This window comes from Peromyscus eremicus, chromosome 4 (assembly GCF_949786415.1).
Source record: "Peromyscus eremicus chromosome 4, PerEre_H2_v1, whole genome shotgun sequence".
NCBI classification, from domain to species: domain Eukaryota; kingdom Metazoa; phylum Chordata; class Mammalia; order Rodentia; family Cricetidae; genus Peromyscus; species Peromyscus eremicus.
The window spans coordinates 128,988,032-129,008,882 of NC_081419.1; the positions used below are offsets into that span (position 1 = coordinate 128,988,032).

The 20,851-nt window shown below is 44.4% G+C and overlaps 1 long non-coding RNA gene across 1 annotated transcript; it reads left to right on the plus strand.

Moving 5' to 3' along the window:
• Positions 1-60: 60 nt before the first annotated feature.
• Positions 61-10,253, plus strand: LOC131908669 (uncharacterized). The gene is made up of 3 exons (XR_009378642.1): positions 61-172; positions 8,888-9,218; positions 9,768-10,253. It is a non-coding gene; the product is annotated as an uncharacterized LOC131908669 (long non-coding RNA).
• Positions 10,254-20,851: the final 10,598 nt, after the last annotated feature.

Here is a 20,851-nt window from a genome sequence, read left to right on the forward strand (position 1 = left end):
TGCTATGTAGTTTAGGATTTTTTTTTTTGTTTTTTTTCCCCAAGCACCTTTTTAAGAAGGGGCCATCAGGGACTCAGGATTTGAGAAAATGTCTATATAAAGATGGATGAAAAAAATGTTCAGCTTTGACCATTCTTAGACACAGGGTTTCCCAAACCACTTCCCCGATTGTGTAAGTAAACTCTAGAATTATTTTCCCAAAGCCGTCACTCTTAAGATTTGCAGAAGTCCCTTTTGTTCTAGGAATTCATAAATTGATGACATTCTTTCACTTTAGAATGCCGTGACACCATGGTCCCTTCAGTCACTAAATCAACCTAGAACTTTGCCCGTCCCGGTACCCTGGACCATCTCAGTGGCTGCAGCCCTTCGGTGTCCCAAGTCAGAATGAAGACCCTGGCACTATTGCTTTGGGATCATCTGGGCCAGTTTTTCCACTTCCTTTCTTGCTGGGTCCTAGACTTTGTCAGCACGTTAGGCACAGCAACACCCATCTTGGTCAGTGTGGTGAGCTGTAGAGACAATCCCGTATTTGAAGTTAGATCTGGGCTTCATTACAACTCTACCATTCACACACAACCTATCTATGTAGCCCCAAAGGAGCCCTCCCCTCCTCTGGGCCCAGCATCCACGTTTATAAGAGGAAGGACTTGAGTAAACTGATCTTTGAGATCCTTTTAACTTAGATTTTTCTTCAATTCTAGGGTTGCCCACCTCTTCTTTGCTGAAAAAGTCAAAGGCTGCTTTGTTTATTGAGTATGGGGCAGGCAGGCCTGGCCTCCTTTGGCCCAGCATTCTTTTTAAGATGATTGTTCTTTGACAATTTCATGTACATATACGATGTGTTCTGGTCACTGCCCTCCCCATTCCCCTCCATTCCCCTCCTCTGCTCTGGCTGCATCCCTTCTCCCCAGCAAGCCCCTTGTACTTCCATACCTTTTGTGATTGTTGTTTGCGACACACTCATTTTAATTAGGGCCACTCATGAGCATAGGCGAGGAGTTATGGGCAAGTTTGAGGTTCAGCATAATTTTGTAATTTTATTTACTTATATATATAAGGGTTCTGTCCTCATGCATGTCTATATATCACATGCATACCTGGTCCCCTCTGAGGCCAGAAAAGAGTGTGAGGACCTCTGGGACTGGAATTATAGACATTGGGAGCCTCTATGTGGATGCTGGGAATTGAACCCAGGACTTCTAGAACAGCTGCTCCATCTTTCCAGCCCCAATCCAGCATTCTTGAAAATATCCCTGAGTAAGTGTCCCAAAGTGCCATCAGTTGATAAGCAAATTAGACTCCGTATCTAACTCAGAGAAACTGAAGTGGTACAGGGTCAAGGGTGAATGTGTGGGTGTTAAATTGGGGCATTACTATTAGAAGTGTGACCTCACCTTTTTTTTCTCTCTCTCTCCTCTATAAATTAGGAAGAATATTAATACCTGCTTAATAAGATTGGAGGATTCAGTGAACCATGTAAAATGCCTATAATACTGCCAGAGCAAACACTGAGTTAACTAAGAGAATATTTTTTTTTGAAAAATGTCATAGAGGGGCCAGATAGAAGGGAGACCACAGGAAACTGAGACCTGGATAACAACACAGGAACACTGTATGAGTTTCCCAAGATACTTGTAACAGATTATCATCAATTTGGACAGGGAGTATGGTGGCAGGCAGGCAGATGTGGTGCGAGAGCTGAGAGTCCTTACGTCTTGATAGGCAGGCAACAGGAAGTTGACTGTCACACTAAGGGAAGCTTGAGCAAAAGAGACATCACAGCCCAGCCCTACAGTGACACACTTTCTCCAACATGGCCACACCTCCTAATAGTGCCACTCCCTTTGGGGGCCATTTTCTTTCAAACTACCACACATTTCTGGAATAGAGAAGTGTGGTAGTTTGAATGAAAATGGCTTCCTTGGTTCAGAGGGACTGGCACTAGATAGGTGTGGCCTTGTTGGAGTAGGTGTGTTTCAGAATATTTGTTTACAATGTAAAGATGTATCTCTGCCTAAGGGCCTTCTAATTGGATTAAAATAAAGAGCTAAGTGGCCGATAGCTAGGCAGAAGAAATAGGTGAGACTTCCAGGGAAAGAGAGGAAAGGAGAAGGAATCTAGACCTGTGGATTTCTCCAGCAGACTCAGAGCAAGTCAGATGTGCTGTACTAAGAAGAGGTAACCAAGCCATGAGGCAGAATGTAGGTTAAAAAAAATGTGGGTTAACTAAATTATAAGAGCTAGTATGGTGATATTTTATTTGTACTGAAATGTGATTTATTTGTATGTTAATAAATAAAGTTGCCTGGGGGTCAAAGCTAATAGCAAGCCATAGCAGAAGCCGGGTGGTGGTGACACACGCCTTTAATCCCGATCACATGACAGGCAGATCTCTGTGTGTTCAAGGATACAGCCAGCATGGAGACACATGCCTTCAATCTCAATACCAACCAAAGAAGACCTGGAGGTCTGTATAGACAGGCAGTGATGAGGAGGTCATGTGGTTGGGTTTACAGCCAATGAGAAGGCAGAACAGAAAGTCAATAAAAAGACAGATACACAGGAAGTAGGTCTCTTGCTGAGGGGAAGGATAGCAGCAGCAGGAAGGGTAAGAAGGTGGTTTTAAGTCTCAGCTCTTATTACTGCTCTGACCTCTTGGGCTTTTAACTCTTCATTTGGCCCTGTGTTTCTTACTTAATAATAAGACTGTTACATCTACAAGCTAGTTGGGAAAAAGCCTAAGCTAAGGCCAAGTTTTCATAAGTAATAAGTCTCTGAGATAGTCCAATAAGAAAGCTTGCTACATAGGTGTGGTATTGTTGGAGGAAGTGTAGGAAGTGTGTCACTGGAGGTGGGCTTTGAGGTTTCAGAAGCTGGAGCCAGGGCTAGTGGCTTGCTGACTCTTCTTCCTGCTGCCTGCAGATCCAGATCTAGAACTCTCAGCTAGCTCTTCAGCACCTTGTCTGCCTGCATGCCACCATGCTTCCTACCGTGATGACAATGGACTAAACCTCTGAACTCTAAGCCAGCCCCAGCGAAAAGTTTTCCTTTATAAGAGTTGTTGTGGTCATGCATCTTTTCACAGCAATAGAAACTCTAACTAAGACCAGAAGCCTGAAGTCAGTTTCACTGAGCCTAAACTAACTTTTTAAAAAAATTACCCTCCCTCTGAATGCTTAAAGGGAGAGCCTGCTTATCTTAGGGTTTCTACTACTGTGAAAAAAAACAAAGCAGCCGGGCGGTGGTGGCGCACGCCTTTAATCCCAGCACTCAGGAGGCAGAGCCAGGCGGATCTCTGAGTTCGAGGCCAGCCTGGGCTACCAAGTGAGTTCCAGGAGAGGCGCAAAGCTACACAGAGAAACCCTGTCTCGAAAAAACAAAAAAAAAAAAAAGCAACTTGGGGAGGAAAAGGCTTATTTGGCTTACATCTCCTAAATCACGGTTCACTGAGGGAAGCCATGGGGGGAACTCAAACTGGAGCTGACACAGGCCACGGAGGGATGCTGCATACTGGCTTGCTCCTCGTGGTGTGCTTCACTTCCTTTCTTAGAGAACACAGGACCACCACCCCAGGGATGGCACCATCCACAATGGGCTGGGCCCTCCCCCATCACTCACTGATTAAGAGAATGTCTTAAAGGCTTGCCAGGGGTACACAGAGAAAACTTGTCTTGAAAAATAAAGAACAACAACAAAAACCAATATATATACAAGTCATTATGCTGGGACTTTTCACCTCCACTACTCTATTTAATCTGTAGACATCTTTTCTTGCCTTGTCAATTTCTACATTTAAAATCTAGAAATTGAGGTTTAAGGCAGTTAAGTGATTTACTCTGAGTCTCTTTACATGTAAATATTGTAGTTTGTCATTTCACTGGATCACAGCCTCCCAAGCTAGATCATAATATCATAAACAGAATGAGGGGTGAATCCAGGATAGAAGAATTCTAATCCTTTTCAGGGAGTAAAAAAGAATTTTTTGTCTCATCAGAGAACTGTGAAATCAGTCACAAAAGAATCATGAAAGTGTAAATCTAGGTTTTATTCATTCTGTGAGTGTTGAAAAGCTTTGTTTTATCAAAATAGGAAAAGAAAGTGAGAACCTTAACCATTTCTGTTTTGTTCATAGAGACACATATTTCCAAACGCAGGCAGCCTTGTCCCACCCTTCCTGCAACTATTTCATGTCCGCTAGAGTTCTGAATAGGAGACAGAAAGCTAAGCTATGGGGCTTGTGTCATGGGAAAAGGTGCTTAGGCTAAGATGAGTTTCATAACAAAGAAAGGCCTACACCTGAAAAATACTCTGTGCCTGTGCTAAGCTAAAAAGTAGCCTTCTAACGTCTATGCCATCAGTCCTGGAACCTGTGTTACCTTATTTGGAAAGAGTCCTTGAAGGTGTCATTGAGGATCTTGATATGGGAGGTTATCCAATACTTTTCTTTTTCTGTGTAGCCCTGACTGTCCTAGAACTCACTCTGTAGACCAGGCTGGCCTCGAACTCAGAGATCCACCTGCCTCTGACTCCATGAGTGTGGGGGGAAGGGGATTTAAAGGCATGTGCCACCACTGCCTGGCATATATATTGTCATATATATTGTTCTTTATAGATATTCATTTTTTCCCTGTCTTCCTGTGGCATAGCTATTCATTTTGCATTCACTCCTAATAGTGCTGGGGTCATAGGCAATAACTCCTATCCTCAAGAGTTTGAGGCTTAGTGCTGAGCACAAAACTAATATTACAAGACAATCAAGCCATGGCCTGTTCCCTTGTAGACCTTATAATTTTGTTGGAAAGGAAATATGTTTGGTGGGTACTTGGAATAGAGAAGAGTCACAGGTTGTGGAATAGAATATTTGTTTAACTATGTAAAGATATGTTGCATTTGTTTATGCTGCATTTGTTTAACTATGTAAGGATGTGTTGCTGTTTTACCTTGCCTGCCTAAGGCACCTGATTGGTCTAATAAAAAGTTGAATGGCCAATAGCTAGGCAGAGGAGGAATAGGCGGGGCTGGCAGGCAGAGAGAAAAGGGGGGCCAGCCAACCCGACATGGAGGAAGCAGGAAAGCAGGATGGACAGTACATAGATGAGGTAAATGAGCCTCAGCATAGCACATAGATTAATAGAAATGGGTTAATTTAGTTTAAAAAAAAAAGAGGCTAGCTAGAAATAAACCTAAGCTAAGGCTGAGCATTTATAATTAATAGTAAGTCTCTGTGTCATGATTTAGGGGCTGACAGTCCAAGAAAACCTGCTACAGTCATGTCTTCCTGTGGGTAAATAGAGTTTGGAAGGCACTTGAATCATACCAGTACCCAAGAGCAATGACCTTGGACTGTGTGTGATATTGATAACTAGTAGGTCTTGGTTCTATTACTGGTTTAGCCATTGTCTTTGTGTGATCCTGGGTGAGTCACTTTCCCTTTTAGGGACTAAGTTTCCATATCTGGAAAGTAAATGTATGAGACTACCTCTCAGTATAAAAAAAATTAGCAAACCACTCATAGTTATTGCAAGAGAAACAATCAGAAAACAGAAATCAACAGTCATCGACTACAGAAATCCCCTCAGAGACACTTATGAAGCACAACACCACAGGGACAACATCCAATGGGGTGAACTGTTTGCCAAATGGCGGAAGAGAAGTGGGATGAGGCCGGGCAGAAGGAGTGGGGAGAGGTAAAGGAAGGGGAAGAAATGGCTAAGTGTGTTGGCAGAAGTCTTTATGTAGCGATTTCTGTTTTGCAGATGTACCGCTCTTAGTACTTTCTACGCATCAATGCCACAAATCCTAACCACCACCTCCCAACAGTAGTATTATCACCGATTTAGAGATTTTTTTTTCTAAAGAAGCACAACTTTTAAAAGATTTATTTTATTTTTACATGTGTGTATGTGTGTGAACATGTGTGAGTGCATGTGCCCACAGAAGCCAGAAGAGGGTATCATAGGCCCTACAGATGGAATTACAGGCAATCACAAACCAAACTCAGGTCCTCTGCAAGTGCAAAATGTCCCTTAACCACTGAGTCACGTCTCCAGCTCCTCAAAGCACAAGTTTTAAAAGTCAAAGAGAGATGTAAGTAAACAGCCATGTATTGTGCCTAATAAGCATTAGAGACAAGGTTTGGAGTCAGGCAGTGAACATTCTACCCTATTGATGAGAATAATGAAAGGCCAGTTCAGAATTTAAAAGTAGCAGTCTGGTCAACCTCTATAGCATTTGATGTCATTCCGGGGTCCTTCGCTTCTGTTGGAAAGCCAGAAATGTAAGTTCAGTCCCTGAGGTTGGAAGTTAGATGCCCTTTGGCCCATATGCCAAGGACTAGCTGGGAATCCCTTTTCCGGGATCTGAAGGTCAGGAGGTTCAAGTGGTTTCTCCCAACTCCCAGTGCAATTTGTCCACTACATACTTTCTGACTGCCAAGAAATAACTAGTTTGTTCCTGGGAAGCTCTCCATCTGCTGCCTTGTAGAAATGCTTGCATTTCCCCTGTGCCCAGCGTGTCCAAACTCTGGAACGGCGACTCTCTGGCCAGAGTCCTAGACATGTTTTCCTAACACGCTCCTGTTTCACGTGACCTCAGACTTATTACTGGATCTACAGCAGTGCTGCAGTCTTAAAAACAGCTAAAATGATATGATCTGTTACACATATTTTACCAGCTTTTTGGTATTGGGCATTGAACCTAGAGTCTTGAGTATGCTAGGTAAGCACTCTGCTCTGACCTATATCCTCAGCCCTACAATGTTGAAGAAAAGAAAAAAAAAACATTAAAAGGGGGTAAGGAAATGTAAAAGGACTGAGTAAAATTGCAGGACTCCCCATGGCATCTACTGCCACTGTAGGAACATCCGATTCTTTAAAAGAAAATCTATTCTTATTGAGCAGAAAGTAGGGATGCAGAGAAGGTGTTTTGGTGATGTCCAAAGTAGGTGCTTTCTCTGCCAGTTTGACGAAATGCACCAAGCCCCACACCACACCAAGCTGAGGAGGAGAGATAATGGTTTTCCCCTTTAGCTCTCCTGGTTTGTGGCTCTAAATTCTACCACTACTCATTTGTGCAAGAACGGAAGTCTAATAAAATTCTGATTCTTTCAACAAAAGCTTGAGCATTGTAATCACAACTTCCAGGTGTCTTATGAGTTAAAATAAGTAGTGTTAAGAACAATGATACAAAGCATGTTATAAGGGAAGAACACGATTTTGTGAGACATTTTGGTGTGTGTGTGAGTAGATCTGGGCATAGTGGCACACACATTTTTTTGTTTTTTGTTTTTGTTGTTTTGTTTTTGTTTTCTTTATTTTAATCTTATATGTGTGGGTGTTTTGCCTGTATATATGTCTGTGCACCACATGTGTGCAGTGTCCATGGAGGCCAGAAAAGGGCATCAGATCCCCTGGGATTAGGGTTATAGATGGTTCTGAGCTGTCATGTGGGTGCTGGGAATCTAACCTGGGTCGTCTGAAAGAGCAGCCAGTGCTCTTAACCGCTGGGCCATCTCTCCAGCCCTGTGTGACATTTTGATGCCATGATAAATCATTGACCAGCAAATCTATTTAAGCGTCTCTAAAGCCAGGTGTGGTATCAGATGTTGGAAATTCCAGCACTGAGAGAACCTAGTCAGCCTGGGATACTTACTAAAGCTAGATGTGGTAACAGATGCTTGAAATCCCAGCACTCAGGAGGCTGAGGCAAGAGAACTGAGAACATAAGGCCTACCTGGGATACCTACTGAGACCCTGTTCAACAACAACAACAACAACAACAACAAAACTAACAAGGGACTGGAGAAATGACTCAGAGGTTAAGGGCACTGACTGCTCTTCCAGAGGACCTGAGTTCAATTCCCAGCAACCACATAGAGGCTCACAACCGACTATAATGAGATCTAATACCTTCTTTTGGTGTGCAGGCAAAACATGGAGACAGAACACTTAATACATAATAAATAAATCTTTTTTAAAAAGATTAGCAAGCCGGGCGGTGGTGGCGCACGCCTTTAATCCCAGCACTCGGGAGGCAGAGCCAGGCGGATCTCTGTGAGTTCGAGGCCAGCCTGGACTACCAAGTGAGTTCCAGGAAAGGCGCAAAGCTACACAGAGAAACCCTGTCTCGAAAAACCAAAAAAAAAAAAAAAGATTAGCAAAACAGTCATCTATCTCTGAAAAGAATTTACTTTTGTATCAACAAGAGCCCAGATGGTGTACAATTCCATAAACTGATAATGTCCTCTCTTGTCTAATACAGAAGAGAACCCCAAAGGTTGTGGTTTTATTGTTCTGGGGGTTATTTAGCCATCTTGCATTTATCTAGCACTCTTACTTCAATATTTTTCTCTTCTATTGATTATGAAAACTCTGGTTTTAAAGTTCTGTTTTAAGTTGGATTTGTCATCTTCCTGTTCCCTTCATTGATGAGTTAAATGAACTTGTGACTCATGCTTACTTTCTATTTTTATAAAAAAAAATGTCTGTCGTTGTTAACAAGGACTATCCTTGGCACAAAGTACCAGACCCTATGTTGAATAATGTGTAGACCCATGATACCCCTTTGAGACAGTTTCTATTTTATTTTATTGTTAAGTGCTTGGGTGTTTTGTCTGCATGTGCAGTGCCTTTGGCAGCCAGAAGAGAGCATTGGATCCCTGGGACTGAGTTGTGAATGGTTGTGAGCTGCCATGTGGATGCTGGGAGTAGAGCCCAGGTTCTCTGGAGAACAGTCAGTGCTCTTAACCACTGAGCCATCTCTCCAGCCCTGAGATGGTTTCTATCTAATCCTCAATTTCCAGATAAGAACTCAGAATCTCAGAAAGATAAAATAGTGCTTTTAATGCCAAGAGGTTGACTAATCACCTTTTTCTAATTCTCCCTAGAAATCTTATTTGCTCGTTGACTTAGGAATCATCTCTTGAGCACTTACTATGAAGATGGTACTCTGCCACCCTGGTGATACAGACATGTCCAGACACAGCCGCTCCCCCTCCTGCAGCTTTTGATATGGAAGATAGATGCATTTTTAAAAAAAAGTCACGTAAGAGGGTTAAAAGAAGAGGGCTGGGTTCTAAGAAGGAAGCAACTAATTAACAGAAATGACACATGCCCAGGAAGGGCTCTTCAAGCTAAAGGAAGAACTGGTGCATGGCCCCAGTGCAGCAGTAACTAATCCACTTGCAAGGAACACTGTGGCCAAATAGCTGGAGGACGGTGGGTATGCTGTAAGCAATGAGAAACAATGGTGGCCAGGGTGGGTGGGACTAGATGATACAAACCTTTGTAAAGACAGGCAGGGAACCTGGACTTTGTCCTAAGTGTTATCAATGGGTTTTTAAGGGGTAGAGAAGAAAACAGAAAAACAAAAAAAGAGGGGAGGAGTAGGAGGCTAGGAAGCTGCCAAGGTAGTACATGCCTGTAATCCCGCAAGAGGCTTGGGAGTTCCGGTTAAATGGGGCCGGAGAGATGCTCAGTCAGTAAAGTGCTGATCTTGCAAGCATGGAAACCTGAATTCCATTCCCAGAATCCACACCAAAAATATGCTAGGTGTGAGGGAGGGCTGGTGAGCAGGCTCGGCAGATACAAGTGCCCACTGCCAAGCCTGACACACCCTGGGTGCTGTTCCCGGCCTCACACGGTGGAAGGAGAGAACTGGTTCCCAAAAGTTGTCCTCTGACCTCCACACGTATGTTGTGTGCATGTGCGCACACACACACAGTAGATAAATAAATGTTATAATCAAATTTCTTTTTAAAATTCTAGGTGTGGTAGCAAGCGCCTATGATTCCAGCTCAGAGGTGACAGTGTGGGGAGACAGAGGCAGGGGAATTCCTGGGCCTCTCTGGCCAATTGTCTTTGCCAAGCTCCAGGCCAAGAAGAAACCATCTCCAAAAAAAATGTAAATGGCATTCCTGCAGAACAATGCCCAAGGTTGTCTTCTGGTCTCCATCCACAGTGCTGGTGTGAATGCACACACACAACCATGAGAGAGACAGAAACAGGGGAGACACAGAGCAGGGCAGAGATATCTCCCCAGGCTGGTCTACAGGAAGGTCTGTCTTTTAGAAAGGGGGTGAGGTGGGAAATAGCTGGCATACTCAGGGAATCCCAGCACTCCAGGAAGCAGAGGCAGGAGAAGTTCATGTTCAAAGCCCGCTTAAGGTACACAGTGAGACACTGTCTTAAAAAAGTAAGTGAGATGCCAGGCGGTGGTGGCTCACGCCTTTAATCCCAGCACTCGGGAGGCAGAGCCAGGCAGATCTCTGTGAGTTCAAGGCCAGCCTGGGCTACCAAGTGAGTCCCAGGAAAGGCGCAAAGCTACACAGAGAAACCCTGTCTTGAAAAACCAAAAAAAAAAAAAAAAGTAAGTGAGAACTAGAAAGGTGACTTCAGTAGTTAAAAGTGTCCGGGGTTCTTCCAGAGGATGATAGTTCAGTTTCCAGCACCCACATCAGGCAGCTCACAACCTCATATAATTCTAGGTCCAGGGTATCTGAAACCCTCTGAGGGCATCTGCACCCATGGGGCGTAAACACAGAGAGAAAGACGTATACATAAATACATCTTTAAAAAATAAGAACAGGAAGCCGGGCAGCGGTGGCACACGCCTGTAATCCCAGCATTCAGGAGACAGAGCCAGGCGGATCTCTCTGAGTTCGAGGCCAGCCTGGTCTACAGAGCGAGATCCAGGACAGGAACCAAAACTACACAGAGAAACCCTGTCTCGAAAAACAGCAACAACAACAACAAAAAAAAAAAAAAAAAAAAGAACACGAAAAACAAATAAAAATTAAGCCAGAAGCCTGGCCGTGGTGGCGCACTCCTTTAATCCCAGCACACAGGAGGCAGAGGAAGGCAGATCTCTGTGAGTTTGAGGCCATCTGTTAAACAGAGTGAGTTTCAGGACAGGCTCCAAAGCTACACAGAGAAACCCTGTTTCAATTACAAAAAAAATTAAGCCAGGCAGGGTGGCACATGCCTGTAATTCCTGCACTGGGAAAGAGACTCCCAAGAGTTAGAGGCCAGTTTGGAACCCAGTCTCAAAAAAAAGAAGAAAGAAGTGCCTGAGAGGGAGCTCAGGGGGCAATGTGCTTGCCACATGAGCATGAGGGCCTGAGTTCCGTCCCCAACACGCAGGGAAAAGCCAGATATGATGTCTGGAATCTCAGCCCTGGGGTGGGAGAGCAGAGACCAGCAGGTCCAAGGGTGAGCTGCTTAGTCAGGCCAGCAGATTGCTGCCCTCCAGGTTCAGGAAGAGACCCTGTCTCAAAAACTAGGGTAAAAAGTGATAGAGGGGAAGAAAATGCCCAGTGTTGACCTCTATCCTCCTGACACACCACAGCAGGCAAAGTACATCTGAGTAACACGTGTTCATTAGCAGTGTAAAACTTAAAAAGGAAGAAATACACTATTATCATCCTTTAGTGCTGTGACTATCCATAAAGCCCAAAAGAGTCTACACACAAATATTAGACCAAAAACAAGTTCGGTAAGGTTACTAGATGCGAAATTAATACAACAAAATTGTATTTCCATGAGAAATAAGCAGTCAGAATATAAGATTTTCTCAAATACTACTTTCAATAACATTTACTTCTCATGGGGTTAAGGCAAGAGGGTCTCTTGAGTCCAGGAGTTTGGGACCAGCCTGGGCAATTATAGCAAGACCCTATCTCAAAAATAAGCAAATAACATGAGCTGGAGAGTTGGCTGTGTGGCTAAGAGCACTTACTCTCTTGTAGAGGACTTGTGTTCAGCTCCCAGCACCCACATGGTGGCTCACAGCCTTCTGTAATTTTAGTTAGTTATTCATACATACCCAGACAGAGACATAGCCATATACATAATTAAAAATAATTCTTTTTGTTGTTTTTCTGAGACAGGGTTTCTCTGTGTAACAGCTCTGGCTGTCCTGGAACTTGCTCTGTAGACCAGGCTGCCCTTGAACTCGCAGAGATCCTCTTGCCTCTGCCTCCCGAGTGCTAAGATTAAAGGCTTGCGCCACCACATCCAGCATAAAAATAACTCTTAAAAAAAGGGGGGGAGGGGACTCTTTCCTAGCCTTAAGTCTCCTACCTATCCCCCAAATTATATAGTTTTGTCTTGCACCTTTAGATGGATGTTGTGAAGCAGAGCTCAAGATTAGTCTCTTACCTGGTCACAGTGGTGTACACCCATGGGCCAGCACTCCACAAAGACATTTGGGTCCTGAGCTGGGGTCTAGCCTGGGTTACATAGCAATACAGCAACAACACAAAGACTGACTTCTCTTACTTTATTCACTGTCCAGGGAGCACCCATGCCAAGTCTGCTGCTCCTCACTGTCTGCAATATCTCCGGCTGACTTTGAGCAATCATATCCATCCTATTACAGGACTCTTCTCTCCCAACACCAGTGGCCTGCTATCTATCTCAATTACTATAGTTTTAGAATTAGTCTTCATTGCTTAGGGGTCACTTTGTATTTCAAGAGCTTTTCAGGTTGGTACAACAAGTTTGGAGTCATTTTATCAGGCTGGTGGGCTTGTGATGACGTAACACTTAGTTTGTTGATTTTTTTTTTTTTTGGCATTGCATGTAGCACGTCAAATGGCTTTGGGGAGAATAGATATCTTCACGGTATTAAACCATCCAATCACAGGATAGTGTATGTCTCTTTTTTCCCCCTACAATTTCTTTGACATCTTTCAGAGTTCTATAATTTTATTTCTAAACACTTATCTATAATTTGTTAGTTTTTTTCCCCCCTTAGGTAGTTCATATCTTTATTGTATTTATTTATTAAGTTTGTGCTTATTTTAAAAGTTAGGTGTGTGGGGGTGCCTGCATGAGCTTATGTGAAATGAGCTAGTCAGGAATATAAAGTTAGGGACTTGCTGCCATCTGAAAGTATTATCAAAGAGAGTGAAAGGATAATATGCAGGCATTCTGTGTTCAGGAAACCAGGGGTGAGTGAGTCTGGCTGACAGGAATCCAGGGAAAGAGAAGGCTGGAGAGGACAGTGGGAGTCACAGCGACACCATGGGGTACCTGTCAATCACTGGGGCTGGCAGTTACCCTGACCTCAGGCCGCCATTCACGTGTCCCACGTGGCCTATGCTGAGGTGTGTTGGGAACGGTGCCGACACAGAACATGCTGACTAAGACTTGCATCTACTTCTCTGCCTTCCCTTCAGGAAACCGCACTTCATTCACATCTAACTTCCCAAGCCGCAGCTCCCTTGGCTGCCTGCAAAGCCTGGTTCCTTTCTCATCTCCCTACCTACTTAACTCCCAGTGTGTGGGCACACAGGATCCATATGATGTGCTGAGGACGAAGAAAGCATGTTTGGGAGGCTGGCTCATCTGCTCTGCAGTTCACATCTGTGTCCTCATCTGTAAAATGGGAGTCCCCTGGTTGCTTCTCCAGCTTTTTTGGTGGGCAGGGTAAGGTGGGAGTGTGTCTAGTGAGAACAAAGCACAAGTGTTCTCCTCATTCAACACAGCACCTGGGTATCATAAACTTCGTGTTGGTGGTGGTCCCCAGTCCTGGGGAGGTGGGCTGGGCACTGTCTCTGTAGAGGTCACACTCTGGTTGTGGAGTTGAGCCAGGTTGGGTCAGGTCTGTCTTCAGGTCACGGGGAAGGAGGAGTGGACCCTCTGAAGTGCGGCTGGGCACACAGCCCAGTCTTGGCAGGGCCTCTCCTCACCCACTGGGGCTGCACCAGCACCGGCCCCAGCCCGTTTCCTGTTTCCCTTATCTTTCCCTAACATGTGCTCTCCGGGTGAGAAGCACTACCACTTGCTTCCTTCACTTCCCTCCGCTCATTAAGACCCTTACTTTTCAGATTCCAGTCAAATCTGGCTGCTGGCCCGGAGCCCACTGTGGGATGTGATTTTTCAGCCTCTCGGCTCCAATGGCAGCATTCCTGGATTTAGATGGAGAACTTCTCAAAATTCCTCAGCTCACCAGTTTATCTATCCTACTCGTCCACCCTCTCTCTCCTCAGCCCCATGTCCTCATCCTCTTTGAGTTCAAATTCTGCTTTTAGTTCCCAGGTAGTGTGACCTTATGCGCGTTCCCTCACTTCCTGGGCTTCAGTAGTCCTGTCTGCAAAGTGAGACTAATGGCCTTGGCTTTCCCAGAGGAAGTGAGCTCAGGCTACACTAGAAATCAGAAGCTTACATTAAACACTCAAGGATGTCAGAGGCATGTGCTCAGAAATGTAGGATCAAAATCTTTTTGAGCGGTGTGTGTGTGTGTGTGTGTGTGTGTGTGTGTGTACTGGGAAAGCATTTGTCCTTCAAACATGAGGAGCTGAGTTCAGTCTCCAGCAGGCATATAAAAATGTCATGGTACTGGGGCCAGAAACAGGAGGATTCCTCCAAGCCACTGAGCGGCCCTGTCTCAAAGGAGTAGACAGAGGCCGATGAGCGAGGAGACACGGCTCAACAGACCCAGGTTTGCCAGGGAAACCTGATGGTCTGCATTTGATCACCAAATGCCATAGTGGAAATAGAGAACCAACTTTGAAAGTTGTCCTCTGACTTACACACACACACACACACACACACACACACATTAAAAATAAATAATCTCCAAAAAAAGTAAAAAATAAAGGAGGTTGTCTTAGTTAGGGGTTCTGTTGCTGTGAAGAGACACCATGACCACTGCAGCTCTCATAAAGGAAAACATTTAATTGGGGCTGGCTTACAGTTTCAGAAGTTGTTTAGGCCATTATTGTCATGGCAGGTGCCATGCAGACAGACATGGTGCTGGAGAAGGAGCTGAGAGTTCTACATCTTGGTCCACAGGCAGCAGAAGCAACTGCGTTCTACACTGGACATAGCCTGTGCATAAGAGTCCTCAAAGCCCGCCCCCACAGTGACACACTTCCTCCAGCAAAGCCACACCTCCTCATAGTGCCACTCCCTATGAGGGCCATTTTCTTTCTACCACAGAGGTAGACAGTATTCCTGAGGATGACTCCTGAGGTTGTCCTTTGACATTCATGCACATATACACATGTGTGTATGCACACACATACACAAGTACACATACACACACACACACACACACACAAGCAAACACATATACATGCATTAAAAAACCTTTCAGATTATGCTATGGAGATTAAATTAATAAACTTTGGCATCATAAAGAAAGTAGTTCCGATGATAATTTTTGCTGCGTAACTGAGATAAGTCTTTAACTTCTCTGAATCTGATTCTTCTAGTAAAATGCTAGTGTTGATGAAACCTACCTCATAGAAGAACTGGCATTTAGATAGGATTATTTATGTAAAGACTGGGCACTGCATCTGGTTAACAATAAATGAATGTTGGCAATCAAAATTATTATCGTAGCCTCACTGTTCTGTTTCCAGGGCTCTGGTGTGTAAGGGTGGTGCTTGGAAAATGGCTGTTGCTGTTAACTACCTGTGTCTATGACAGGCCTTAGCTTGGTGGGACAGTCCTCTGTGTAATTAGTACTGTGGAAGACGTGCCTCCAGCTGAACCCCAGTTGCTTACATCAACGCCAGGAGAAATCTTGGGGACATGAGAGGGGAGAGGAACCCCTCAATCAGTCATCGGTTGAAGCGTCTTAGCCACAGGAGAGCAAGGGTGGCAGTGCAGTCCATAGCTGCTCAGGGCCTTTCTCCCTTCCCAGCTACAAACCTGCAATTTTCTAGGAATCACCAGAAACTCTAGTCACAGGGAAGAGACATATACTAAACACTTCGTGCAACACTAGCGGCTCCTGGCTTTACCTTATCAGATTCTAATGCTGTCAGAAGTACCTCCAAAGCCAGTCTATAATCTCACTTACTGAAGAGGGAGGGGGTGGGAAGGAGAGATGGCTCTGTGGTTAGTTACTGTCCTTACAAAGGACCTTTGGTTTGATTCCCAGAACCTACATGGTAGCTTACAACCTTTCTTAACTTCAGTCCCAGGGGACCCAGCACCCTCTTCTGGCCTCCATGGGCACTGGGCAAGCACACTGTGTATATATACATGCAGGCAAAACATGCACACACCTAAAATAACAAATACAATGTTTAAACGCGAGAGAGAGAGAGAGAGAGAGAGAGAGAGAGAGAGAGAGAGAGAGAGAGAAAAGGAGGGAAGAGCCTTCAGCAACTTTATTTATTTTGTGTGTGTGTGTGTGTGTGTGTGTGTGTGGCTGTGGCTGTGTGTTCTAACTCAGGCCAGCAGGCCTGTGTGAAAGGATCTCTACTAGCTGAGCATCTCACTTATCAACCTTTTGAGACGTAACTTGAGAGCCACCAAACGGTATGTATAGTTAACACTGAGACGGTTGAATTGTGAGTCTCCTTTGAGGAGGCCACAGCCACTCTCTTATATGTTACTTTCTGCTTCTCGCTCTTGGAGAAGCCCATGTCTGTGCTCTGGGCTGGGTCTTACTTTCTTCTGAGTGCCTCTCTTTTTTCTAATCCTCGCACTTAAGCCTGCATTAAGAGCTCTTACATAAAATCTCCACTTCGTCACATACCTACCTGGCCTGAAATTCTTTTCAGTGCCAAAGGCATGAAGCCTGGTTTAGCCCAAGTCAAGATCTCTAAAAATCTAGGGAAACCCAGGCTGCTGAGGGTGACAGTGTGGAACTGGGCCTCCATCCCCTCACCACTGACGCCAGCGCTTCATTGGCTCCTGCATGTGACTAATGGCTGAGGTGTGACGTTCATTTCCTTCCATCCCAAAACACTTTTCCGGTCCTCAAAGGACGAAAAGCCAAAGCAAAGAGACACACAAGCTCATTAGGAATCAGAGAAATGTAAAGTCAAACCAAACTGAAATGCCATTTTCCACCACCCACTTGGTGCTGCCAAGGGCTGGCAAGGACGTGGAGCAGGGAACTACACACTGCTGGGAATGCAAATTAGCACACCTCTTTGTAACAGATTTTGGCAGTATCTACCCAAACTGAAAACCATATACCCTGTGACTCAGCAAGTCCACGCCCGGGTGTGCAGCTACACAAACTCTCCCATCTAGACACAAAGGATCCTGAACATGAATGCACATGCCAGCACTGCTCATTACATGCAACAAACAAACATAAATGTCAGGATGGGGGAGATGGCTCAGTCAAAAACCTGCTTGCCTTTCAAGCGTGGGGACCTGAGTTCGGGTCTCCAGCACCCGGATAAAAAGCCCATCCTGGCATGGTGTGCCTGTAATCTCACCACTAGAGATGAAGACACAGGACAGGGCATGGGCTTGCTGGCCAGCCAGTCAGTAAGCTCCAGGTTCAGTGAGAGACCCTGTCTCAAAGAAATAAGACGAAAGGCTGGGGAAACAGCTCAGCGGCTAAAATGCAGAACCCCAGGACCCAGCTGAACGAAGGCGGCATAGTGGCCCACCTGTGATTCTAGCCTCTGAAGGTGTAGACAGAGATCCCCAGAGAAGGTGGCTAGTGGGACTAGCTTTATTCACGCTCTAGGTCTGAAAGAATAATTACATTTAGTGGAGAGAAGGCTCGTGCATACCAGAGTCGGGTCTCTCCTTCCACCACGTGGGTCCTGGGGCACAAACTCAGGTGGGCAGGCTCAAGTGTGTTAACCTGCTGAACCAGCTCACTGGCCTAAAGTTCTCAATGACTGAGTGACCCTGACTCGAAGAATAAGGTGGAAGAGTGACCAAAGAAGATCCCTGACATGAGCCTTGGGCTTCTGCATACATGTGTACACACATGCTCCCTTTCACACTCATATGTGCCTACATACATGTGAACACGAATGCATATATGCACACATACACACACACATCATAAGAAGAAGGAAAAAGAATGAGATAAAGAGCAATTAAGGAAGACACCCAACCTTCTACCTCTGGCCTCCGCACATATGTGATACATAAATAGTGATACATTCTTTTTATATTTATTCGTTTGACTTTACGTGTATGACTATCTGCCTGCTTGTGTGTCTTTGCACCATGTGCAGGCCTGGTGCCCCCGGAGGTCAGAAGAGGGTGTTGGATCCCCTGGGACTGGCGTTACAGACTGTGAGCACAATTACATCTGTGAGCTGCTATGTGGGGTGCTGGGAATCAGGCCTGGGTCATATGGAAGAGCAGACAGAGGATTAATGCATGTTAGTGTCATTTCCACAAAGTAGAAGATACCACTGTATCATTTAAGATGCCTGCGTATATGGCGTAAGTGTACAGAAATGCAAAGAAATGGAAAAAGGGTAAGTTTTCATTTTTATTTGAGGTTATTAACTCAGGGACCAACGCAGGGAAGAGAAGCTACAAGTGAGGGTGGGTGGATGTCATTTCAGTGACGTTTGTGATGCTATAGCTCTTCTAGTGGTAGGGATAGCTGTGCTTAGAATATAATTCTACGAACATGAAGTAATAATTCTTCAACTACAAGACAGTTCATGATCATTTTTTAAAATTCAAGACCATGCTGGGCGGTGGTGGCGCACGCCTTTAATCCCAGCACTCAGGAGGCAGAGCCAGGCGGATCTCTGTGAGTTCGAGGCCAGCCTGGTCTCCAAAGCGAGTTCCAGGAAAGGCGCAAAGCTACACAGAGAAACCCTGTCTCGAAAAACCAAAAAAAAAAAAAAAAAAAATTCAAGACCATGTAATTGGTCATGATTTAAATCATTCCACTTCAAAGCCCCCGTTCTTCCATCCAGAGCAAGATGATGAGCTGTAAAATCTGCAACAACAGAGAGGTAAGCATGGGAGTGTCTGCAAACACTGAGTTCAGAAAACAGGAGCCTGCACATAAGCAGGGTTTGTCCCAGATTCCACTGTGACATCAAGAAGGATATAAAATAAAAAGTTAAAATTCCTCTATTGGCACTTGACCCAATCCTGTTCCCCAGAGGCAGCTCTGAGCCACAGTCAGTCTCCAGACATTCTCCTGTGCATTCGAACATACAGACAGACGCATCATTAGGAGATATGAAGGTGGGATTATAAATGCATCACTTGGACAGCAGTGCATTTTAAAATAAATACGACATGGGATACGCTATCCGCTATCCATATTTGGTCTACCGTTCCTACTGCACCATCAATGCTCACGGATTGCTCCATGCCACCCTGTTCTGCCATACTTTCTCACACTACAGATTATTCTAGTATAGGGAAGTACCATAACCTGTTACTTAAAATTCTTGTTCTTAATTAAACGGGAAATACATGACCATATTCTAGATGTAAAAATAACCATTTAAAACAATTATATTTATTATGGGAAAAACTCTTTGCAAAATAGTGGTATTTTTTTTTTCACAAGATTTCCCACTCCTATTGCAGTCTGTCTGCCTGTCTGCCTGTCTGCCTCTCTCTCTCTCTCTCTCTCTCTCTCTCTCTCTCTCTCTCTCTCTCTCTCCCTCCCTCCCTCTTCTTCCTTCGCCTCTCCTCTCCTCCCCTTCCCTCCCTGGAAACACACTGTTGCTCTACCTAATACATATCTCTCCAGATTCATTTGCTCCCGTACAGAAACAGGTGTGCTTGGTTGTTGTGTGGCTGACAGATGAGCATATAGAGGTCTGTGTACACTCCTAGAGATGTGTACAAATCATGACAACCTCATTCTGTCATTCACTTAGCGGATGTTTATGTGTGATACGCATCACTGGACCAGCATGGGGCAAGATGGGCAGCCTCTATTCCCATGGAGCTTGCATTTGGGTGGGAAATTCAGACAACAAATATATAAATAAGTAACACAACTTCAAGTGATTTTAAGCAATATGAAAATTAAGTGGGGATGTTGAAGGGAAGTCTTTTATTTTTGTTTTTACTTCTGAGTCATATTTCACCATAGGGACTTTCCTAATTTGGGGGCACTGACTTTAAACCAGTCTACTTGCTTCACAAAATAAGGTCTGCATTTCATACTGCTGTCCAAAACCCATTATAGAAATACACCTGCACACCATCAACACATGAATGTGGCTTATAAGCAAGATGGAATTCTATTTAGCCAAAGTAAGAAATTAAATTGTAATATTTACAAGAAAACAGACAGAACTGCAGGTCGTCCTTTTAAGTGGAATAACTAGATTTGGAAAGACAAATACTGCATGTTTTCTCTCATGTGTGGACTCTGTGTGTGTGTGTGTGTGTGTGTGTGTGTGTGTGTGTGTGTGTGTGAGTGATAAAGGGGATGAAAGGGACAAGCAATGGAAGGGGACCAGAGAGAGACAGGCAAGGAGATGAGGGAGGACAGACGAGGAGGGTGACGGCTAAGGAGAAAGGATAATGGTACATATGTATGAAAATGCCATGATGAAACCCATTGCTGTGCATGCTAACTTAAAAAATGCATAAGAGCAAGCAGAGTGGATCATGTCTTCAATCCCAGTACCCAGGAGGTAGGGGCAGCTGGATCTCTGTGAGTTCAAAGCCAGCCTGATACTGAGACTGTTTAAAAAGAAAATAAGAAGAAAATCCACAAACAAAAACACCCTTATACAAGTGAACACATATTTCAGGAAATATTACTAACTAAGAATGATGCATCAAATTTCTTATTCTGTTCTGTCATTAAAAAAAAAAAAGCCAACTGTGATGTCATTGTCCACTAAATGACTATGATCTGTTTGATGCTGAGATTTATCTGGATCGTCCGTAATCACTGTCACTAACTATGAGCTCCCATATACTCACTCGTTCCTGTGACTATTTCTGAGAGCCAAGCCCCCAATTGTGCAATCCCTATACTTAAACTTCTGATAAACATAGGCAGTTATCCTGGAAAGCTAAATTCCAATCTTGAATCTGCCGTCATCACGACGTACAAACTTTGGACAAGTCCCAACATCTCTTCGGACCTCAGTTTCCCCATCTGTAGCCTAATGAGCTCTACATTCTTGGAGTCG